The following is a 26,266-nucleotide window of genomic DNA, read 5'->3' as shown; positions in this document are numbered from 1 at the left end:
TATAGAGAATGAAACACATTAAAGAAACTAAACAGAATAGATAAGAGATATACAACATACATCTTAAATAACATACTATCATCACAAAACGTGTGCTTAATCCTCATATATATAATAGCCAATGATCGAGTAACGCTCTTGACGTCATCAGAAATCAATCCCGCGGCACGGCATAATTTGATATAATGTTTTGGCAATGTTGAACATGCAGGGAAAGGCTTTATTGTGACAAGGCTGAACTGAAACCGGTAACTTAACTGTTTTATTGTTAAGACTGTGTCATTTCAGGTGATTGAAGAAACGAAAAAGTGGTCAACAATGAAGGCTATCTACTGGCGTTTAAGGTTAGTCCACTGGAGTTAGGGCTAAAATTTCAACGATCAAAATATCACTCAACAGGCACTTGCTTCGTTCAAATGCAGAAGCAATTTTCACCCGTCAAATCTTGACGGGCGAATTTCCAAGTATAAAATAATATCCGTGCTTATGCCGTAAAGTAGCATGCTAGGATAAGAGATATAGGAACTCAGCTCCAGCATTTTGTAAGGACAGTTTTACATATTAAACGGATTTCAGCCTTTTAATAATAATGTACATATGTAAATGTAAGAAAATAAGTTTTGAAGACTAAGCGAGCTCGTCACTTTTTAGACATTTAGCCTTGAATGAGATCAAATTGTGCAAAAAATTTATTCGGCAATTTTTTTCTTAGATACATGGCGAAAGCTACTTATAACACACCATATAGTTTTTTTTTTTTTTTTTTTTGTAGCTTTAGCCCAAATGATGTTGCAATGAAAACACTTTCCTTACGAATGATTAAGTTGAATAAAGCTATTTATTATCATATATATTATTTGATAGTTTTTTTTTTTTTTTTTTTTTTTTTTTTGTGGTATTGCCATGAATTTCTCAGTACTTTATCAAACTCCACAAGTAAGGCATCATATAAAAAAAAAAGAAATTTATCGCTTTAGGCGAAAAATAAAGAAACAATTTACAATTTGCTTGTTTTGTTTAAAAAAACTATTTATTTCTTTTTTTATGACTTGTTTCTTTAATGCACAGCATTCCGAAGCGGAGATGCATTGGCTCAGTTGGATAGAGCGTCGTGCTAATGATGGAATCCTCAATGGCCGAAAAATATCGGTTTAACGACCTTTTATCTCCAAGAGAGTTGTAAACAAAATTTTCTTCAATATACAATCTAAACTTATTTCAGTGATATGAGCTACAGTTCTGTTGTTGTTAAAATCAGAAAGCAAGGCAACTTTGGCATGGCAAATCGCAGTATCACTTTTTAAAAAGATTCTAACAAAAAAGAGGCATCAATTTCAAATATCTTTTGTAGCTTTATTTCACATTTCTTTAATGTATAACAAAGTGCATAAAGAAACTGTGAAGAGAAAATTATCAATTTGATGCTTTTTAACTTAAATAACAAATTCCAACAGATGCTTGCTTTCACTTCTGTTTAATTTTCGAAATTTACGATTATACTGAAAAAATTCAGCATAATTTTCAGTATTTCAATGATTTTTATAAAACTATAAAAATAGTAAGGATACGTAAGAATTTAAAAGGTAATTTTGGTGAAATTTATTCTCAGAATAATTAAAGTTGTTAATTATAAGTCTCTGTAATAACATTATTGAATTCTCATTTTATTCAAACTACCAGTTCAATTCTACCAGTAATTCAATATATAAATGAGTAATTAGAATTTTTAACGCAATAAAAAGCAAGGTCTTGAAAAAAAAATTCGTCAACGATTGATTGTGTCAAGAAACCGCAGAGATAAAATAATTAAGTTGGAAGACATCCAGATTGAGAAACCCAGATATTGCATCGTTAATGAATGCTATTAAATTTTTGATTAGACTAAAAAGATGTGCACTTATCTCAACGTGGCAAAGAAAAAAAAAGTGTCCTTCAGCTAGAAAAAGACCTTGAATATGCTTTTCCCTTTCCATTGAAATAATTATGAAAATGTCTTGTCATTGTTAGTAGACATCAAACAAGTCCACATGTACCTCAGCTTTACACAATAGAGGTATATGCATCTTCAAAAACCTGGCATATTAAAGAAAGATGGTTCGCAAAGAAATATTTCTGCGAAAAATACGCAATAGTTTATAGCAATTAGTCTATGAGTTTAAAGCAGTGTTAGCCCTACATCAATCACCTATGATATTGTATTCGTCCTTTACCCAATTAATTTGGTCATCTCTATGTTTGCCTGAAACATAAATCTTAGTAAAGGGAAAAAAGAGAAAAGGTGCGACATTTTAGTTTGGAGCAACAATTTACATTTTAATGGCCGATGACATCATTTGCAAGGTGATGAGCAACGTCTGCATTCCTTCTCTGAAGAAGGGATGATTTATTAAAGGTGCTGGGATGATGTAAGAAAAAGCAATGGGGGATTAAAGTTAGTTGGGAGAATGCACAAGACAATATGTTACTAAAGCTCTTGTGACAGAAAGGAGAAAGAGGTTCATCAAAATTGCACATTAAAGCAGGACTAAATTTTTGGACTTTTATAACTAACTTTGACACACTCCATTTGATACTGAAAAATATTTTACCAGATCGTTTTTTAGAAAAGTATTTACACATTTCAATTCAGTAAATGCGTATTTTTTAGAAGTAATAACAAGTTAAATGCCCTATGCTTCTAACTTTCGATTTGAGTTTTTGAAAAAGGATCAACACTGCCAATGAACAATTATTAACATTGAGTTGTAGTGTAATGTTTCAGATTGAAGTTCTCATCGCCATTCATTAACACAACACCTAGCAAAAACAATATAGTAAAGCAAAGTGAAAAATAAGTGGGTAGAGTTGTAATTAAGCAGAGTTTTATTAATTTCTTTAAGGAAAAACTGGGTGTTATATTAGGGAACATGTATCTTTCATGATCCTGGGTCAACAAAAAAAAAGAAAAAGAAAGAAAGAAAAAGAAGGAAAGAAAGAAGAAAAAAAAGAGAGAAACAAACATAGTATTAAAAGAAAATAAGTTTTGCCAATGTATATATTCATTTTTAATTTGATGTATTAAGAGTGCATATTTAAAGTTGTATGTTTCATAGGTCTTGGAGGCGTGAGGCTGCAAACTGATCATCCATCAACCTGGATGTTAATCAAGCTCATTAGGTTCTACAAAAGCTTCTCAGGACTTAAAGTGATTAACTTCTAACAAATGGTATGCAACACATGGTATTTTTTTTTGTGTACAGAGAGAGAGAATCAAAAGAAAAGAATGTATGTTTCTTCTGTCCAGAACACTCAATCTTTAGACAGTGTCAGTAAATCTTTTTTAGACTGTCTGAAGTTTATGACAAATTTCAATTGGATTATAGATATGAGATACTACTAGTTCAGAGGAACTGCGATCGGCTTCTAGACTTAAATTTAGTACAAATCACTACATGCAGAATATTGACAGATGCAATCAATGCGATTATATGCACGAACACACCACTTTCTCTCAAAGCAAAGGTGTCACGTTTTCGGAGGTACAAGGCCAGGAAAACAGGGCATCCTTTGAAATGTTTTAGTGAGCTCAAAATCCTGTTCCTACACTTTGCACTTTTCAATCAAAAGAATATAAAGAAAGCATTAAAAAGATAACAAAGAGAAAGAGTTTGGCACAACAATTTTCAGACCTGTTTGAAACTAATAACTTTTTCAGTGAATTATTTTTAAAAAAATACTCTTCACCTCTGAAATCAATCACGAGATTATCAGGACATTTCAGCTTCCCCCCAGGCACCGTCTGCGTAAAGTTACTTCAGTTGTTAAAAGTAAATGTAGATTAGTATCATTTTCCCAATTACGCAGATAAAATGCAATAACATTTACTCGAATAATCGATTAAACTTGTACCTTCTTTTATTCAATCAATTCCACTAACAACAGCATTGTGTTTCGACCTTTACTGAGTAATATTACTCTACTACCGCTATCCAGCCTTCAAAATACACATTCCTCTATTCCTATTTTATTTAGAAATTTGATTAATCACGATGCAGATAGGCTTATTTTATGTTTCATCAAGGATATCGAGATTTTCATGCTTGATGTTTCTTCGCTAATAATATGTTACACACGATATTCATTAGGTCTAAAATATAAATAATGAAATTAAAGTTCGACGTTGGAAAGGAACACTACATAAATATAATAAGTTGGCCCATATTTGAGAAAAAGTGCAACATGGATGAATTACTTCTGCTATGCTTTGGGCAAAAAATACATTTTTCCCTACTAACAAAACTCTGAACCTAGTAACTTCCTTATAAGTTTATGGTATATGTACACATTTATAATTAAAAAAAAAAAAAAAAAAAAAAAAAACGTTTGTAGTAATAATGGTATCCAATGTAATACATAAGAACGGAACCATAAACATTTTACGAAAGCAATATTTCTCATCTGCATACAGTTAAGTAATAAAAAGGTGATGAAGAGCCTGTGTCGCTAAGTTTCATTGATTATAACTATAAAAATTGGGTTGATTGTAGAGATCGCCTTGTTCGATTACACGTGAGGCAGTAAGAAGCTAAGGGATGCAAGTGGACATTTTCAATTAGCTCCTAGGTAGGCTTTCATTGAAATTTTTTTTCTAAATTATGCTGTATAGCAGCAACTACCAGGGCTACTAGTACCATCTCTTACCCCAAGACAGAAGAGAGGTTCACCTACCATGTGTACTGGTCATCTCCAAATTTTTAATTTTGCCGCTTACATCCCTTTGCTTCTCACTGCCTCATATGTTAATATAAAAATGAAATAAAAAGAAGTTTGACTGGATGCAAGAAACGAGTAAAAAGTACTTTTGGAGTAGCGGACTGCAACCAAAAGAAGAGGGGCACAACTAGTCGTTAAACAGTTCCCTCATACGACAGCTCAACCATCCTTAAAAATACTAGTCAACATTGATTCACGGGTAATTGTAATAGAAATTAAGTTAAAATATTCTGATTTTCAGAGTAATATTTCAAGGATATGTTGATGCTAAAACTACATATGAGGCAGTTAGAAGCAAAGGGATGTAAGTGACAAAATTAAAAATTTTGAGATAACCAGTACAAATGGTAGGTGAACTTCTCCTCTGTTTTGGGACCTACAGAGGAGGAAGAGATAATACCTACTAGTAGCTCTGCATAATTTAGAAAATGCAGCATTATTTAGAAAAAAATTTCAATCAAAGCCTACCTAGGATCTTATCTTTAAATACGTTTTACTTAAAATTTGAAAATGTCCACTTATATTCATTTGCTTTTCACTGCCTCATATAGATTTTTTTGGGGGGGGGGGGCGGATAAAAAACCTAAACTTTCGATCTTTGTTATTAAAGTATGTTCATTATATTTATTAATGTCGTTGTCGAGGTGTCTTCTCAAAAGCCGAGCCTTCACGCCTTCACGGTTAAAGTACGCGTCAATAAAACTAACAGCCAATGACCCCCAAAGAAAAATAAAGGAGTAAAATATAAGAAAACAGCAAAAACTATAATAGCGATCAATTCCCTAATAACTATCTAAGAATGAGATGTCTGTATTAGTTAGAATTTTTTCAACCATTAGATTGCTCAATAAATTACATTTAAAAAAAAACACGAGAAACTTAACTTAAAAAAAAAAAACTTTAATTGTTTTTTTTTAACCATCCACAGTAATAAATTTCATTTAAAATAAAAGCGTGAAAATAAGCTTGACTAAATTTTCAAGACCTATTTTCGATTTTCAGGGCGGGAATACGCTTTTAAGGGGCGTTAAAAATGTCTTTGATCATAGTGTAGGAAATATGATGCCTCAAACGAAGAAAAAAAAATGTCAGATCGTTTCGGACAAACATTTATACCTTCATTCAATTATCGCGAAACGACTAAAGACCAACCAAAATTAAAATAAAACACAAAAATACCATAGTACATGAAACAAGATGTCAAAACGTGAAACTGCAAGGTCCGTTCGGACACTCCTTTCTTGATTCATAACTGCAAATCTACAAAAGTTTTGGAAAAGGGCAAAAGTATCAGGGTATGAAATATTAAATCTCCGACAGGAAATATTTTCGCCTGAAGTTGTTTTAGGGTTAATGACGTTGGAAACAAAATACGTCATCGAACTATCACATGCTGAATTGAAAATCGCCTCTCAGATCGCCGAAACAAATAAAAGAAAATGATATTTTCTCTGTAGTATTATCAACGTAATCGTCTTTTATAATGCTGAAACATCTTTAAGTATAGCTGTGTTAGGAACGCGCCTATTCTTATAGAATTCATTAGGACTCGCCCTATTTTGAAACACACTTAAAGGATCAGAAACAATTCAAGTTTCGAAAGTGTCACGAAACTTGGTACAAAAAAGCACGAGACGAGGAGAAGAAAAGACAATTCTTGCTTCTCTGGTGAAAAATAAAATGATCTGTTTGTTCGCTAAAGAAAAAAATGTTTAAGATAACACAAAGGAGACCATCATGGCTACCTTATTATGCATGAGGTACGCATACCTTAGAAAAAGAAAGTATTACAAAGTGGACTGGGAGGAATGGTGTTGAATAAAATTTGTCTGAAAAAATGCCTCCATTGTGAGAGCAAACTGGTTTGTTTTGTTACATGTTTAAGAAAACATTGAATAAAAAAAGGCACTTTTGGGCAGAATTGAATCAATTTTGCCGAGTTCTCTCATTGTCTGAGAAGATTGATGCATATATTGTTCGAAATGTTAATTATCTGAGACAAACCTAGAGTTAAATAGAAATTGTAGGTAAAAAAGACAAAAATCATTTCAAGCTGAAATTGTCAAAGAATTCATAACCTAAGTTTTGCGGAAATAGAAATAACTTACTTACCACGAGGAAGGATTGAATGCTGTGTTTATGAAGAATGATTGCTTCACAAACACATGGTGTAGTGCAGCGAAAAAGAGGGTGTGGTGCTTTTAATAATAGAAATAACATAATTAGTTTCCCAGTTTTGGATTTTTTTCTGTTTTGTACTAAGTGATTTTTTTTTTAAATCTTGCGATTTCAGATTATTTTTAGTGAGAGGATAACATGAGGTTTTAATACTTATCGAAACGCTACTTATCTATTAGAGTTAACATTGGGTGAAATTCGCTTTTACATTTCTCCTTAAAAGGTTCTTCTAGTTTTCAGAGGGGGGGGGGACTGATAAGAAATGACTTCATTGTGTAAATAGAACATTGTCAAAAATATTTTTACTCGCATTAAAAAGCATACATTTCAAGTATACAAAAAAGTTAGTTAAAAATATTTGAGACTATGTCATCAACATTAATGTAAAAGACATTTTTTTCTACGTAAATTTCTTTCTAACAGAAAAATATAATTTTTCAAAATTTATAAACCATAAATGATGAAAAATGAATTTTGCACGGTACCCAGTGAGGTGAAAAATTTTAATTCTTTAGAATTGATGTCCGCAATTAAATTTTTTGCTCCGATATATTTTGCACTTACCAAAAAAAAAAAAAAAAAAAAGAGAATATGTACAAAACATAAATCTTCGAAAAAATCCACTTTTGTGACTTACATTAAAAATACACTTAAGCGTTTTCCTACCATGTATAAAAAAGATGCATTTCAAGGTTCGAATCATTCCAATTAAAACCGCATCAGCAGATTCAGTTATTTTTATTCAAATCACGCTGCTGAAAAAAAAAAAAACAAGAAGCAAAACACATTAAATGATCAGTACGGTTGCAACAAAGCAAAACCAACTGAAATTATTTCGCAGAACAATATTAACTTCAGTTACAACATCTCGCCTAGTACTTCTGACTCGCGTTTGTCAGATTTCTAATTTACACCAACACAACAATAGATTGTTAAAAAAATTAAGTGTCCTAATCACGTAAACAGGCCTGTTTATGGATTCCTCGTTACGAGATTTTTAACGTAAGTATAGTCCTTTTAGTTAGACAAAAACAAAAGTAACGAAAACTCGTTTACAGGAATGTTTCCTGTAATGCTTAGATGACCTAAAAACGGGTCAGGTAAGTTTTTCAGGAAAATCTTCTCAAAATTCGTCTTCTTTCTTTCCTGCCTGTATGATTTATTCAGGCGAAAAATGCACTTTTACTTTCGCTAGCATTATGAATGCGAGGCAGGTTCCAGCGATGCAACGCAACTTCAAATTTGGAGAGAGAAACATTTAAGGCATTTTAATAAACCTTGTCACATTTCTAGACAGCAGACATCTGATACATGATGATGAACCTCTTCGTTGCATATACTGAGTACGTTTTCCCCAGTTTAATAACGCCGTTTTTTTATTTATTTATTTTTTGGTGCAATATTTTAAAGGATTTCTGAAGAGTATATAAAATTAGCGACTTTTTGGTATTTCATAAGTACTTAGCTTTAAATGTGATGATATCATTCGCATATACATACATAGATCAATACTTAAATGAAAAAAAGGATGAACATTAAATATAGCTAAGTAGACTTTAATCAAAGCATATAACAATAGAAAAATCTTATCCTGATAAGCTAAGGGATAAAGTTTAAGCAGCATAAATTTGATACCAAAAAAAAAAAAAAAAAAATTATATGGAATAACAATTGAAAATTAAGAATTTTTGAAGCGAACGACGTTTCTGGAAAAAAAAATTCAGTAAAAAAAATTAAAAACAAAAGGAAAAAAAAAAAACCCACCTAAACTGTAGCAAATGGGAACAATGATATGCTGTGGCATTAAGCAAATGAACTAACAATTAATTAACAAATTAATGTAAAAAAAATTCCCCACCATAGTCTAGCATTTATCTGGAGTTTCATTTGAAAAATAGCAGCAGTGAAACAAAAAAGATAAAATAAAAATTTACTATCGTATATATCTTGCGTTTCTGCTACAAAGCACGTAAATACAAAAATAAAAGTGATCAACAAAATTCTGGTATAAGTAAGGGGAAGAGTAAAATAGAGAATAATAATTCTAAGTGGATTCGATCGAGCACCATGCACCGAGAGTGGGTACACTTTGGTTCTTCTTTTTCTTATGCCATGCTCTCTTTTTCAAGTACATTCAGTTCAAATTCATTCCGATTAGTGATTCTTTTTTTTATAGCACTTTAAGTGCGGGACTTGAAATCTACCTAATACATAAATGCGTGCTATAGGCTATAAGTTCTTTTCCTAATATGAAATTAAAATGATGTAGATTAGATACCGTACGCAAATACACAAAAATAAATGCTAGAATGGATTAAGTGTCCCTCTATAGTTGCGGCAAACCTAAACTGGCAGCATTGTAAAGGCTACGCAGATCCTAATGGCAGCATTAGGACCCAGCCAGGTTAGGCTTGCCTCAACTATAGAAGACATATACGAATATGAATGTGCATTATCTACTTTAAATCTTAATCTACACTATTAAAAAACAGTGCGCGTCTGTCTGTGTGTCTGCAACCCTATCTTCTCCAGACTGGCAATGTCTACCAGGTGCCATTCAGGACATCCAGGGAAGCCATTCCGCCTTGTCTCACTCCTCTAAACCTTAAGAGGTCGGACATTCAGTCCTGAGAATGTCCTGAGATTATCCTCCTCCCTAGATGTCCTTAGAACATCCAGAGTTAGAAGTATTAGAATCATCAATTGCCACCCGCCGTAGGTGACTTGAGCTACCAAGGATGGCGAACGAAATGAGCAGGAGATGGAGCCCCCTAGCTACAGTTTAATTCTGATGCAGACCACTATACATTAAGGGGGTTCGGGACACCAAAAACGTCAAATTTTGCAATTTTTTTTTTATCATGTGAAAAATTACTCCGTTTTTTTCTGCTTAAAAGGACGTTTGAATCTTGTTTCTATCTTAAATAGAACGAAAGATATAATTATTTTTGTTGCATGCACCTAACTAATGTGTACTTAACTTTAAAACTTTAAACGCGTTTTTCTCCATGATGCACTTTTTCCCGATTTCTTGCATTCAAACTATTATAAGTCAGGAACCGATAAAGATAAAATAATGAAACTTGGAGCATATCTTTTTCAAACAGTTTACTTTAATTTTTATTCGGCGAATTTGAAAAAAGCGTTTACTGCAAAAATTACGTTTTTTTTTAAAAAGTATTTTTGAATTTTTCGAAATTTTTATTCAAATATTTTTTATTTTTTATTGAATCAATATTTTAAAATCGCCGAATAAAAATTAAAGCTTAGACATTTGTGCGTAATTTATTTAAAAAAAATGAAAATTGATCAAGAATATTTTGAGTTATAGCAATTTAAAGCAACCCCATTTTTTTTTAAAAAAAACTAATTAAATTTAAATTAAAAATTTCTTTTTTTCATATTTATGTTATGATTTTGCTTATTAAATAAATGGTGAATCAGTGCAAAAAATTTCAAAACTCTAAAGTATATAATAAAAAAAATTTCAAAATGTGTCCCGGACCCCCTTAAATAAGTAACAGTAAATATTATTTGAAGTTTAAAAAAATGAATTTTAGAAGCATTAGAAATAGAAAATAAATTAAGACCACTTCATTTTACAAAGGACAAAACTAAGAGGGATGCTCAAATTAGTTATCTATCGATGTTTATAAATAAGCTTCTTCTCAAACTGCAAGAAAAAAAAATTATTTTAATCTTTAAACTTCTTAAGAAGTCAACGTGCATAACTATCTTCAATTTATTATACTTGCAGCAGACAAAGACCTCTGCTGCATTGTGTTTTCAGTTAAATTAGATTTAAAGGTTTAAAAAAAAAAAAGGAATGTTTTGAAGGTTATTTAAACAACCTACGGTGGAGAGTCGAACGGTTATAGGAAAAAAAAAAAAGCAATCAAGCCAATAATACAAAAACTTAGCAAAGTCTAATGCACACCCACAAAGATGCATATCATTGACCCTTGATGTCATAAGTAAGGTGGCATCACTTATTTATTTTGCAATAAAATCACACGATGAAGAAATGGATATGTTGCAGAGGCGTAATCAGTGCTACAGGGCAAAATCTTTATGCTTCTACACACTAAAAGGAAAACTTTTGAGTACATTTTTAATATTTGAATAGAAAGCTGAACAGGTGATTGTTTTTTTGTGAATGATACGACTGATCTGAAAACAAATACTTAAGTAAAACTTCATTTTCGGACATTTTCAACTCTTTACTAATGAGGTAGAATAATTTTGTATTCAAAAGCTTTGTAGGTTTTACATACATGTTTTTATATATATATATATATATATACACCACTTACGGTACTATTTCAGTTGTATTTATAGAAATTTCATAATATAAGAATCATTGGAAGCTTTCCTACTCTTAAGTGCTAAATTTTGCGTAGTGCAGAAGAAATGTAATGTAGGGGCTTAGATGTACCCCACCTAGCTTTAAAAAAAAAAAAAAAAAAAAATCACCGCACCATAAAAAAGGGTTTACATTATTAAAACAGAGCATTTGGTACAGCATAGTAAAAATATTTATACTCATAGATCTTATTATTAAAGAAAAAAACTAAGAGAACTATTTTTTAAACCGTAAAAGTTCTCCCAGCTTTTTTTAAAAAAGGAGGGGAATAAAAAAGGCGCAATGAACTAGTTAATGAACTTGTCGAATTAGCGAACAAAAACAAAATTTTCTAGTCAATAGTTTAAAGCAAAAATCTCAACTGTCCAAGTTTTATTGCGGCTTCTTCCTATTCTGCATATATTTTATCATCATCTTCCCATTTTATTTTCTCTACTTATTATTCCTCTTTTGATCCCATTGCTTTCTTATTTATTTATTTATCTTCTCTTTTTCAAATGTACTTCCTTTCATAGATTATCTTTCCTTTGCAAAACAGTATAGAACTAAGTTACGGTGTTACATTCATCTAAGTGAAGACTTTGGAAACCTTACTTTGAAAAAAAAAAAAAAATTAACTGTTCCTTCTCTGGATTATGCTTGTTCTCTGGTTGGACTTCTCTATTAGTTGAAAATTTCCTCTTTTTTAGGGGGGGGAGGGGCAGTTACGATTGATTCTGATTCATAAAATGAAAATACAATTGTCTAAAGTCTTAATGGATATATATTAGAACTCATGAGGCAGCAAACGTTTTACACGAATTGTTTTTTTTTTGAGCAATCACGATTGCTTATTGCTTTCATTTGACTGTTTTTGGCGTGCTATCATTTTTCCCACCGGCGCGGCGCCACCCTCTGCCAGCACCACCCGTCGCGTCGGCCGGCCTCACGGTGCTGCTCCTCTAGCGAAAACCGTCTCCAGGTTGCGTCCATATCCTTCACACAAACGCATATATACACATACACACACATACACAAACACCACCATACACACACATACCCCTACACACATACACAAACACATACACACACGCTTGCATACAAACACCTACACATACACACAAATACACACAACTGCCCACACATTCATGCCTGCACACAGACACAAACACATATGCTTACACACACACATACCCCGCCCCCACGCACACAAACACTCATACACACAACTACCCACACACTCATGACTGCACACAGACACAAACACACATGCCTACACACATACACATACCCCCCCCCCCCACACACACATACAAACACACACTCGTGATTGCGAAAAACATAATTTGAATTCAAGATGACAAAATTCAAATTAATTTTTCTTTTTTTTTTTCTGAAATGCAACATACGTTTAGTAATCAAGTTAAATGCGCAAACATACCGTAAAGTGGGGCTACTTGAACCCACGAGAAAAAGATGTTTAAAATCCGTCCTGGTCCTTAATAACTCAATGTAAAGACTTAAAAAACTTTCTCTATGACAAGTAGCAGTACTAGGCAGGCTCGCGCCAAGCCTGATCGGTGCCGTCCGTCGTGCAAACATATTTTGAGCGCTTTTATGCAGTGGCGTTCGGGAAAATCTAGTTAAGACTTGGAGTGAGGTTTTGTAGTCAGATATAATGTGGAAAAAATTGGTTTGAAACTTAATTTATTTAAAAAAATGCGCAAATATTTAATTTTGGAATACAGTGTGTGTTTTTACTTCATATCTCGAAGTTATTTCAAGTTCAGTAGCTCATCTGATATGCTAATGCGTTTTGGAAAAAGAAAATATTTTAATATTAAAGTTAACGCTGCTCTAAATATATAATTTCTAATTGATGAAAAATTATTTAAACTTTTATGCCGGTCAAAACATGACAACATGGTATTGATTATACTTATAAATTGAAGCATAATAATTTAGAGGATATACCACCTTAAAAACTGCAATTGAAATTTTTTCCTGAAAAATAAATAAAATTATAAAAGTACGGAATCGTTAAAAAGGCATTAATATCTAAAATAAATATATTATCCAATGCTTTTTTTAAAAATATAATACACAAATAGTTGAAGAAAAGGTCGGGGGGGGGGGGGGAGGTAGAGAATCAGGTACTTATGGTCAAGTCGTTACTTTACGGAACTAAAAAGTTAACCTAAATGTTACTCACGAGTACATAATATACAATTGTGCTTACCATAGTTTTAGGAATGATAACATGGTAAAATACGTATTGCACAAATTATAATACAACATGTTTGCCACCACAATGTTATTCACCACAAGCAGTGGCGTAGCCAAGAGTGGATCCAGGGAGGCGGGAACCTCCCCGAAATGAGTAAGAAACTTCAAAATTAGAAGATATCCATCTTTTACAGGTAATTTTCCTGCATAGTACAAAAAAAAAAAAAAAAACTCGAATTTGAGTGAATAGAATTCTATATATTTCTTCTACTTATATAAGGCACTACTTATATTAATCAAATTTTGAAACAAACTTTTTTCAAATTTTCTCATGAAAAAACGTAATGATTTCGCAAACTAAAGGATGTTACGAATAAAGACAAGTATTCCTCCTGGTAAGAAGTAACGGCAGAGCCAAAGCATGGTCTAAGAGCGTCTGAAAAACTTTTAAAAAATCAGAAATATTAGCTTTTTAAAGGATTTTTAGCAAAATTGGAATTGAGGACAGCTGGTATTGGATAAGTTTTTATCGGAACCCCCTCCGAAATGAAATTCTGGCTACGCCATTGACATCAACCTCGTGTACTATAGCCAAAAACATACCAAAATAGCATTCGCGGTTCCACATTACGAAGCAAAATGCAAAAATTTGCCTTAATTAGCGTCACGTGTTTTCAGTGTAAAAGATAGCGCTTTTGCAAAGATAGGCAATAATTTTTACTGTTAGATATAGGCAGCGAGACGAATGGCTTGTTTCAATGAGCAGTATACTGCCTTGCTAAGCGCAAAAATCGTATCTGCAGATGAGTTCAAAATGAGTAATTGTGCCGTTTAAAGTTTTGCGCCTCCATGTGTTTGATTCAGATGAAACTTTTTCAAAAAATTTTTTTAATACTCCCTACTGACAAATGGCCATAAAACATTGTAAATATGTAAAACATGTGGCAAAGAACCACCTAGTGACGGTAACTGAATTTTCATAAAAAGTGCAGACACGACTTTTGTGCTTAGCCCCCCACGGCAGTATAACTTCTTCGCCACCTTTAGATATAACGTTCTTTTTTATTTAGACGGAGATTGTTTTCCTCCAATTGGAGCATTTTTGATCGGGTGAGCTCGGCGCCTTTTTGACTCTGGCGCCGTCGTGCGCCGCACGACCTTGCACATAGGGACAGCGCGGCCGGTACTAAGTAGAGGCTGGATCATGAAACAAAGTTTCTGCTATTCCCGCATTTTTCTTATTGAGGTTATGATTGCAAGTTGTCTAAACAGTTGGTTTTTGTGTCTGCAAACTTTCACATATAAATTCATGAAAAAATCTGCTGTCATGAAGGTCAAGATATTTTATTAAGAAAAAGAATGCAAACATAAAACTAACAGTGTTTTAAGGATATAGCTACATAATTAACACAGTAACTAATATAAGTTAGTAAAAAGTGCACTGGTTGCCTCAAAATGGAGCTAGTTGAACCCAGCGTACAAACAGCCCCAGATCACATTTCATCATTAAATTATGTTAAGTAAGGTTTGTAATCTTTTAAAATAAAGAAGTTAGTTACTATTTACTACCCGTATTTTGCAGATCTGGGGATAAAAAGGGTCCGAAAGTAAACAGAGAGCCCCTTGAAGTAGGAAATAATGCGGATTATTAAGAGGAAAAATTACGATTGTGTCTAGATTCAACTAATTCCGGAGAAATGTCTTAGAGAGTGGCATCAGCCCGTTTTGACTTAAGTGTATCAACTCTAAAAAGGAAATTAAAAGATTGTTCACAAAACAAGCCTGGGCATCCCGTAGTACATTAGTGACTAGGAGGAGCAGATATTAAATAATATCAGAGAAAAAAAATCCGCCCCAAGCCATAAATTGAGGGGTTTTACTTCTATTCAATGTTTAAATAATGGGCGTTTCAATTGGTTTTAGCTGTAATTAGATTATATTTCTATTTGAGAAATTATGTTTGCCTAAAAATATGATTTTATGTATACGTTGATTTTTATATTAATTTATGTAAATAATTTGCAATTTATATAAATAGTTTGCTCACTAGAATGTACGTTTTGAGTTTATTTTTCAAAATCATTGGTCCTTCTTGATATCACCACCTGTTTTATAGCTTTTTCTAATGGATTTGCTGAGTGGGACCAAGTAGCCCCAGCGCGGGGCTACTTGAACCCACTTTTTAAAAATTATAAAAAATATATAAAGAGTTAAAAATTGTTGTTTAAAAAAGACTTAAGGTGGTAGCAGAACGTCTTACAAGAGATAAAAACCAGGTTATCAGCTCACATTATGGGATTAAGCATTCAGTGTAAAACTCGCGAAAAGTATGAAATTTCGGGTCCAAGTAACTTTACGGTACATTAACGTTGTAATTAAAATGAAAATCAGAGCAAATTATGCACAAATTGTTGAAAAAGAAGGATTTTTTTTATTGTGCTTCATTTACGTTTTTCTTTTTACTGACACTTTTACACAAAGTATTTGTGATCTTTTTTCTTAAATATACGTTAAAATAAATTATGCACATTAGTCAAGAGTATACTCCTCTGAATTTTCTAAAACTCGTAAAAACTGAAATACTAGAGGTGATTTGAAGACAAAGTCATACTTGGGACTTTGGAACCCGAATTTAAAATTCCACAAATAATTAGGTTTCTAAGTTTTATACTTTCAGACAATAACAATAATACATTCGATTAGGAGTTTTTTATTTGTAAAAACAACTTTTTCTATTTTTCCTCTTTTCTCCCATTTCGACTTGCAAAACAATGAGAATAAATAAGCACATTCCTGGCCAAATTACTTTCCATTCGTAACACAATTTTTCAAACTACATGTTTTATTTACAGAACAGAATTTCCCATCACATCAGCTTCTTTATGATGGAACTTTCAATACGAAAAACAATTATTTCCCTGCCAAGCATCGAAGTCACGTTTTTCTTTGGCTTTCACCTCAAAAAAATGAAGCATTTTTTTCTTTTAAAAACCAAATCGTCTATAGGATTAAATTGCTGTTCTAGTGCGAAAGGTGTATATGTTTTGAAAGTGGCACTTTCGTAAGTAAATAAAAATATTTACAGAATTCGCAAGGAGCTTTCTTTAACTAAACATAATTATTTTCTTTCGGTTTACCATTGGGAGAAGAAATTGTACGTTTCGCCTTATCTCACTACAATCAAGTAAACAATGATGCGTAATTATTCCGATTCAAAGGGTTTCGAAGTTTTATAAGTATAGTTTAAGTATCGTGTACCAAACGAAAATAACGCATAAGGAAACCTGTTTTTTAAATAAACGGAGAACTTTTCAACGAAAGATTTTGCTTTTACTAGTTTTGAATGCACGCTGAATGCGAGGTTTACTAAAACCACCACATGACCGCAGGTACGGAGAAGTAAGAACTTTGAAGCTCCTCAGCTTGATTTGCGAAATAAAAAAGTAAGCTATCAAGTAAACTAATTTTTTAGTCATGAGACAGTGAATAATAGTCAGTTAATAAAAACTCAAACGTGGCTTTATTCGTTTTTATATGTTTTCAAACAATTTTCAGTAGCAGTCGCATTTATAATGTACCCCGTGAGAGGTCACGGGAGCTCAACTTCTGCACTTCTTTTCAACTTCACGCGAATTTTCACATTTTAGACGGAATTCAGGCTAGGACGCACTGCACAAAACTGGTATCTGCAGCTGACAAATAACTTCTTAAAGCTTTAAGCTTCCATGTACTTGGTTCTGACGTCCCGTATTTTTTAGATTTTTCCCCAATATTTCCCATTCACAAATGGCTATAAAACTATGTATTTAAGTAAAATATGTCACAAAGAACTGCAAGGTGAAAATAACTCAATTTTGATAAAAAGTGCAGATACGACATTTGTGCTTACCCAAGGCTAATGCACTTCTTTTGTTGGGAATTCAGTCCGGACGAAATGCATTTTATAGGTACGTAATGGAATTTCAAAGAAAAAAAAAGAACTGCGGTTTTTATGCGTTCCTTATCCCAGTGCAAAACGAATTTGGATGTAAATGAATTAAGAATACTAATTAGCTTGATTTGTACTTTTAAAACACATTTGAAAGATATCTCAGCTATTTTGTCCTCTCCCTCCTCTCTATGCGGGGATCCATTGCAAAAAAAGAAGTGATTCTAAGAGGAGAGAGGTCAAATTGGCGAGCCGTTATTTTGAATTTGATTTTTTTTTTTTGTAAATATTAAGCGATTTATATTTTTCAGAGTAATACCAGAAAAAGCAAGAATGGGATTCAAGACATGATCATTTGTTGAGTTTTAATAATTATTTTTGATGATAAGCTGGACTACAACAAAAAAGTTTTGAAGTTATGAACTTAGACGTGCAAAAAAGCAGTACTTGATAACGCAGGGCTGTGGAGTCGGAGTCGAGTCGAAGAGTCGGAGTCGGACTGATTTTGGGGTAAAGGAGTCGGAGTCGGAGTTGTTAGAAAACTTGCCGACTCCGACTCCGACTCCGGGTTTCTTTTTTTCTTTCCTTTTCACTGACTCTCCTTGCATTTTTAAAACCTGACTACCAATTGGTTCAATTACATGTATAAAAAGATACTAATGAGAAAATAACTGCCATTATGGCAATCAGCTAGCCTGAATGCTTACCGAACTTACTGTAGCCGTCCTCTAGTTTGCTTGCTTTTTAACTTAACTAATAGCGACTGTCAGCAAACGGTTTTGTTGCCTAACATTTTCAAGTAATCACTTTCAAATAAAAATAGAAATATAGTGTTTTGCTCGATCTCAGTTGTAAAATAGCGAAAGAAACGTAACAAATTAATAAGTCGAGGCCCGTAGCTAAGGTTGAAACGTTTAAGGGTGATCGACAAATTCAAAAACGTTCTGGCGCGAAAGCACGAATCCAAAAGATCCGATGAAAAATAATCTAATGTTTTTTTCTTTATTAAGACTATTTCTATAAGCTTGGTTCTCACTAAAAAGTATAGAACAAAATAAGTGTAAATGATTTCTTGATTGCAACACTCAATGATTGCAGCTAATCTTAAAATCTTAATATTAAGGTTAATTCTAAAGCAGACAATAAAATTTAAATTGAAAATTTAGCGAAGAAGAAATATAGGTATAGTAAAAAGCTATTCGTATAAATTTGTATACCCGGCCGCATTTTGTGTAAAATTAGCTCCTGATGTATATGTGTCCTATTTTCGTTGAAATTTGATTGATGAAATATAATTTAAAATATATTCGCGAAAATTTTCATAATTAAAGTATTTATAAACTCTGAAATTAACTTTGGGTGTCATCTACCTGATGGGTGTCACCCAGGGAAAACCACCCCCTCTCAAGAACTTGGATTTAGAAAAAAAAAAAAAGCTTTTTTTCTCTCAGGTTACAGCTTTCAAAAATTGAAAGCACACGATTTGATCAATATTTATTTGTTAAACATTAAAGGGGGGCAAATTGCAGATAATCCCTTTTCAAATTTTTTAAAAGGGATTTTTAAGTCATCTCACTTCTTAACTCGTAACTGCTGGAAAATTTGATTTTTAAATTGAATTTCTAACGTTGTATGCGTCTTGGGTTTACAATAAACAAAATGCGAAATTTTCATGAAAAGGAATCAATATTTCAATCTCTGTTTAGAGGTTTTCCCCCCTTCCCCTGAAGGGAGAGAGGGAGTTGAAAAAATACAATTAAAAAAAATCAAAAACATCCGGAGTCGGAGTCGGAGTTGGAGTCGGAGTCGGGTGCTTCAAAATCCAGGAGTCGGAGTCGGGGTCGGAGTCGGCCATTTTCCTTCCGACTCCGCAGCCCTGTGATAACGTGAATTGATTTTTATAGTATGGTAGACCGGGGCACGTTTACGCAGTGCCCTTTTTTCAAAACGAATTATAACTGGAGAGCCGACAGTCATAAGAGATGGATGCTGCTCCTCTAGCACATATTCTCACAAATTTTTGAGCATAAGCCGAGCTTCGGTTTAGCATGCAGAAATAATAATCTGTTTTCTACCAAGTTGAGTAAGTTTTGGGTCGAACGTTTTGAAGATAATTGTGAATAAATAATACTTAGTTGAAAAAGAACAAATATATAACAATTTGCAGAATTTTATCCTTTTTTGAGAATTGTACTTGTATGAACTGAAATGTTAATAAATTTTTTTCCATGTTAAAAATAAACCCAAATTTGACGACGGGGCAAATTTACGCGTTGACGTCGAAGCACCTTTAGACACGTTCTTACGGAGTCTTAAGGCCGATTCACATGGCGACCGATCCGTCCGCCCGTTCCGATTTATCGGACGTGACGGACAGGTGTGAAAACATTGCAACATTCATACTAGCTCCGTCCGATAGCCACGTGAAGGTGTTCCCCCGCTAGGGATGAAGAGCACGCATCTAATGCCGTTCTTTTGTCGCTCTCCTAATCAAAATAAATTTAACAAGAAGTTATAAGCGCTGCTGCTGTGATTGCAATAAGCCTTTTAAAAATACATTATTGTTTGTCACGAACGTCAAGCAAGCGGTTAGTAGGATCACTTTGAACGTTCAGAAGAATTTTGGGCAGTAGAAATTAAAATGGCCGAACGATAAGGGTAAGCAAGTAGTGTAACAGAAATTTTTTCAAATTTTTGTTTACAACATTTCTGTCAAAAACGTGTCTACACACCTCCCTCACCCTCTTATATTTAATAGAATTTATGAGGGAAATATTATTATTATTATTATATTATACTTTTTTTTTCTGAAAAACTTGTTGGTTGAAGTTTTAGCAAAAAAAGTAAAAATTGAATGAGAGTTGTACATAAAAAAACATCTGTACCGCATTCCAGTCCTCCCTCCCCCCCCCCCTTGATCTTCAATAGAATATATGAAAGAAATATTAAATGTTCAAATATTTTGAAAAAATTTGCTGGTTGAAATTTTTACAAAAAAGTAAAAATTTAATGACAACTTATACATAAAAAAAAATCTATTTAGTCTGAAAGGAATCTAGGCATGCAACAGTTGAAACTTTGACTCGATGCTACTACAATAGGTGTTGATATTTCATATAAGTTCAAACTAGAGCACTCCTTCGTCTCTTAAAACATTGAAAAAAAATTTGGTCTAATATTTCAATCGTTTAGTAATAACTTTGATGGCCTAAAAAAATCTTTAAAAATGCTCTTAAGAACTGAAAAAATGTTGTTAAAAATAGCAAAAAAATGTCCTTAAATATATAAACATTGTCCTTTAAATAAAAGAGTTTTCTCTATATTTAAACATGGATTTTCACTTGAATTACTATTTATTTCTTAAATTTACATACAATGTTCTTAAAATATTTATATTGAGATAAATTTGGGTACAAATTTCCTCTTTTTACGATTCAGGATAATCGATAAAACACTTTCGCTTCTTCAATTTGTTGTTGGATTCTTAAACATGTTGCGTAACTAAATTTTTACTGGGAAGTGAGCTAAAGCATACTCTTAAAATGACAAAAGTTACAAAAGAATTCGATTATTATATTTATCCAAAAATCCGAAAAAGTGACAATTTTTGAAAAAAATCAGGATATTTCTGGCAAAATAGCACATATTATATTCATGAATAAGTTCGTGGCAAAGCCTATTTATTCAAAATTTTGAAAAGTCCAGCAAATGTTTAAGACAGTTTAATATCATTAGAATCTGACGACTTTTGAAACTAATTGCCATAGATATAGCAGGATTAGACTGAATTTTAACGCGTAACCATAAAGGATTTAACTTGTATGATTTTTTTATTATTTTTTTATTATTATTATTATTATTATTATTATTATTTTATTTTTATTTTTATTTTTTTTTTGCTTGGTTAAAATACTGATTTGCTTCATCACATTTCGAAACAATGACTATTCAAACAAAGATTCAAAAACTTATACTGACTAATTTAAAAAATAATAATAATGGGTTTCGTCAATGGTCTCACGGCCAATGTTTAGCGTTAGAAGCTGGTTTTGCAAGTTACTATGAGCAGTAGAATTATTTTTGAACGAAAAAACGAATTGCAAAACTAAATTTTCACGTAATTATATCTAATTAAGCATTCCACACAAAATAAAAGATAATTGAGTAATAACCCTCATATAACTTCTAGGCATTCTCATTTCGAAAAACATCAACTGTCTTTTTAAAAATAACCACAAATTTTGTACGAAACTAGCAGTAAACCAAACGAGAAACATTCCCGCAAAAGTAAAAACGGGCGTCTCTCCTTTGATTGGCTATCACATTCGCTCCCCGAATCGGACGGCCGTCAAAATCCAGCATCGCCAGAACGTGACGGGAGCAGAGAAATTCGGCGTGCTGTCATGGCAACGGATTCTGAAAACCAGTTTGGCAGCAAAAATATCGGAACGGACGGACGGATCGGTCGCCATGTGAATTGGCCTTTACTTCTAAACGCGCCCAGACGCTTTTTTTTTTTTTCGTTTTGAACTGTCTCAAACCTTTTTAGTATTTTCAGGCTATTTAGTTTTGAAAATCACCAGTTATTTTTAAATTGAGTTACAAATTCGTAATTTATAGGTTACAATCATGTAGTGCTGTCTTCATGCCAATTCAGCTTTTACTTTATACATTATTCAGTCGGTAATAAATTTGCTTTATTTTAACAATGGTAAGTCATTATGTTCAAAACACTAACAGAACCCCCTTAGGTGTCAAAATAAATATGCGTAAACATGCCCCGTATCCGGGGCATGTTTACGCAATCGACTTGGACTGAAAAGTAATTTTTTTAAGGGTTAAAAACACCAACTGAGCAACAACTGAATGTACCACTAAGACTAAAATGCTATCTTGAACAGAAAAACTTAAGGATCTATAAAAATATTCGACTGAGGGAAACGGATTTAAAGTGCATAATGAAATTTAACAAAATCTAATATTGCTTGTAGCGTGTTAGTTTTGTGCACAATACCGATAAAATTGCATCATATAGCTTCATGAATCTACCTATGAAGGGGTTTCATTAATTTGATGTCCAAACTTCAACTGCAAAGCTGCTCAGTAGTAGAAACATTAAATAAATCAAAAAGTGCGAGAGAAAAGACCTTGGTTTTCATAATAGCTAAGCAATGATACGAGCTCAAAAGGTGAAAAATAAAAGAACGCTGAATGTAAACAAACAAACGATATTTGGGTAAAAAAAGTTGAAATTAATTACTTTCACATGAGAATACGATTGCTTCAAAATTAATTTTAATTAATTAATTTTAATAAATGAGAAAATGCATGAAAAGGAAATCCAAACTGACCATCCCTTCTCAGCTGTTAAACGTTTTGACATAGAAAGCAGAAAAAACTTCGTAAATCTTTAAATTTAAAATTTCAAACCCAAGACTCCGAAACAGATAATGGTATCGAAATATGGGTTTTTTTTTCTTCATGTTTTGTCATTTTAGGCTACAGTACAGCTAGCTCTTAAACGAAATAGAATGCTAGTAAACAACTTTAAAATTTATATTTCAATTACTTCAGTTCATGAGCCAAAGATTTGGATATCCTTTCTTTCATGGGGGAAAAAAAAACAAGTTCCGTATTTCTAACCGAAAACACTACTTTATATAAATGCGCTTAATCTATGCAATTACTTCAGTTAAACTATAATGAAACTTAAGACGTCACAAAAAAGTGACTAAGTTTCCGAGCTGAAGTCCTATTGATAAAGAATATTCTTTATCTGTTTGAGAACGGGAGCACATGTTCTTCATAAATTAAGGAGAAAACAAATTGTTAGTATCAATACTTTTTAAATTTTACTTAAAATTTGAGAAAAACATATTTTTGTTTGATTTGCGCCTTACACTCTCTCAAAAACCTGTCGAATTTTCGTGAAAATTCTAAAGCACGCGAAACAAATGCATTACGAACATTTCTCATTCTTTCCAAAGAAAAACTCAATTCAAAAATGTTATTAGATAAAATAATAAAGGAATATTTGACATGTTTTTAGATTACATGATGCTACTAGCAAAAAAAAAAAAATTGATAGATATGGTCGAAAAATTCTAATATTTCCGCTAGCGATTTTACCGTTATTAGCTTGTAACGTCATGAGGACAGACACTTGTAAGATTCAGTCGCAAGCAAAGACTTATTAAGAATAACTCAGAAATGTTATTGTCGGAATTTGTTTTTCGTTAACTATGATTACCGCTTCCGATATTTTGGTACATCTTCCATCGCTCCAATGTCCCCCAACGAAGGTATACTGTATTATGATGATGCCAATGTCACATAGCGTTTTGAATTGCTTGCATTCAACGGTCACACTTGTACTAAAAGCACCGAAAGACGGTTCAAACAATTGCACTCAACGGTAACGCAATTTATGACTTCCGTGAAGCGGTCACTTGTATCAGCTGGGGCTCAACTATGGGAGGGGAGTGTGGCAGTTAACAAGCTAAAGCCCTTGGTTTTAATTTATATTGCCATTTCGTGTACGTTAATACGGACATGTGATTCTAATCACATATGTTATTAGAATTCAAGGGTTCCCACAGGGGGGGGGGGGATTATGGCGCAAGTTGCGACATAAAATTTTTTGGGAAGGATTTTTAATTAAAAAAAATATATTTATTGATTTATTTTTAATTTAAATTATTTGTTTTAATTTATCCTGTTTATATTTAACTTTGTTTATTCATTTATTTGTGTGTGTGTGTGTATGTATGTCATTGGCGTTGCACAGAACCTTTTGAATAAAGTATTAATAATAATAATAATAATTAAAAATAAATAAATAAAATAAAAAAGGGGGCTAAAAATAAAAAAAGATGGAAAGACGGTTGTGAAAAATGTTGAGGGGGAATTTGTGTTATTAAACTTGGGAGAGGGGATATGTACCCTTGCTATAATTTTAATTACCATCAAAAAACACTAAATACAAAATACAATCGCATGTTTCATATCAACGTACTAGGGGAAAATTCTGATAGTAATATTTTTATTTTTACGTATAAAGTTGTAGATAGATGTTTCTAAACTAAACGTTTATTTTCTAAACTCCCTAAAATTTTATGTAATTGATAAAAATGGAAACGTATCGTACTCAAAACTGTTTGACATTTATTATTACCTGTTTCATTTTGATACTATTTGTACGTCATATTACGCAAAATAATTGGTAGTCTGTTAGTAAATGTGCAGTGCCACTAATTACTAATAAAAATTGCTAGTATCATTTTGTGTCACATTGAATTGCTGGTAAAAAATCGCAAATCTATAAACTACCACACTGCATAAGTATTTCGGTAAATTGTAGAATAAGAAAATTCAGGTTAATCACTTCAAAGCAACGCTGAATTTCAAATATAATCTATATGAGATCTTTTTTTTTTCGAAAACTTAGTTCTAACTAAACTACATAATAATTTACGAAGGGTTCATCTGTCTGTTTTTTATTTAAACTATAGCTCAAAAATAAACAGAGTGAATTTCTTGAGATTGGTGATTACTTCTTAAGAGTTAGTATGTACCAATATATCGTATAGCAGCGTTAAATTCTAAGACTTTTTAGGGACTTTATTGTTTGCGTTATAAAACAAAGACAATTCTGCACATGCGCAGACACTACTTGAAAAATCCTGGTTAGCGGTTCTATGAAATTTTAAAACATAATAATTTTCTTTCAAGTTCGCAGACAAGGGTGATAATACACAATAAATCACATTCAGTGACATATCATTCACCGGCATTAACAGTGGCCTATCTCAAAAATTTTAAAATCAAAACATTTGTTGACTTAAATTTAAAATTTAATTGTCTTTCTTGTTGAAAAACTGGCACACATTTACAAGACATGTACAATCAATAATGGCACGCTTTCAACATTTTACAATTTAGATGAAAAGTTTCAACAATTCAATTACATGAGTAAAACGACAACAACGTGTATAAAGTACAAATAAAGCATTAAAATTAAGTTAAAAACTCAGCAAGCAGCTGTTTCGGGACTGCCAAATGCAAGTCCATTTGACAGCCCCGAAACAGCTGTTTGTTGAGTTTTCAACTCTATTTTAATTTTTTATTTGTACTTTACACACGTTGTTGTCGTTTTACTCATTCCATAGTACAAAGTTTTCGATTGCTTTTTTACAATTCAATTATACACTATCAATTTAAAAAAGTCAATCATTAATAAGGACATATTTGTTTCCGTGTACTGCAGTACTCGGTGCATGAGCAGATAAAAATAGTTTCTTAAAATATTGATTAACAGTTTTGTTTTTTATGAAATGTCATTCTTTTTCAACGATTCACATGTTCAAATAATAAGCATAATAAGCAGAGAAAAAAAAACAAATCTAGTTACACTTACTGAGATTCCGGACCTCGCAGGTCCTATGTTATTATCTGCTAACACACAGAAAAACTTGCCAGTAACCCATCTTGAACACAGACAGGAAAGTCAAATTATGAACACAACAATGACCGCATGCTCTTATCACGCAACACAACTGTAAACTCAAGTCGAAATCAAGCCTGTTCTCCGAATACTTGTTAGGGAAAAAAGAGCCTCATCTTTTTTTCCCTCCGCACTTTTTCCCCAAAGTTGGGGGAAACTGAACAGGTTAATTGCATTATCACGGCGTTGACACACAAACAGTCGATTTAATAGTGGTGTAGCCAGTTCTGAAATTTGTATGAGAAAACCTGGACTTGCTAGTTATTTTTTGCATTTCTTTATCTTTTGATTGCTATTATTTCGGGATATTAATAGTCATGAAAACGATTTTATTCTC

The 26,266-nt window shown here is 32.5% G+C and overlaps 1 protein-coding gene across 1 annotated transcript in view; it reads right to left on the bottom strand.

Annotated features, from left to right (window-relative positions):
• Nucleotides 1–25,968, bottom strand: part of LOC129231640 (uncharacterized) — a 113,800-nt gene extending 87,832 nt beyond the window's left edge. Inside the window, exon 1 of the mRNA XM_054866004.1 lies at nt 25,843–25,968. The gene's annotated coding sequence lies outside the window, so the exon portion shown is untranslated. The remainder of the gene's footprint in view (nt 1–25,842) is intronic.
• Nucleotides 25,969–26,266: the final 298 nt, after the last annotated feature.

This window comes from Uloborus diversus, chromosome 10 (assembly GCF_026930045.1).
Source record: "Uloborus diversus isolate 005 chromosome 10, Udiv.v.3.1, whole genome shotgun sequence".
Classification (NCBI taxonomy): domain Eukaryota; kingdom Metazoa; phylum Arthropoda; class Arachnida; order Araneae; family Uloboridae; genus Uloborus; species Uloborus diversus.
This window is presented reverse-complemented; position numbering and strand designations above follow the sequence as displayed.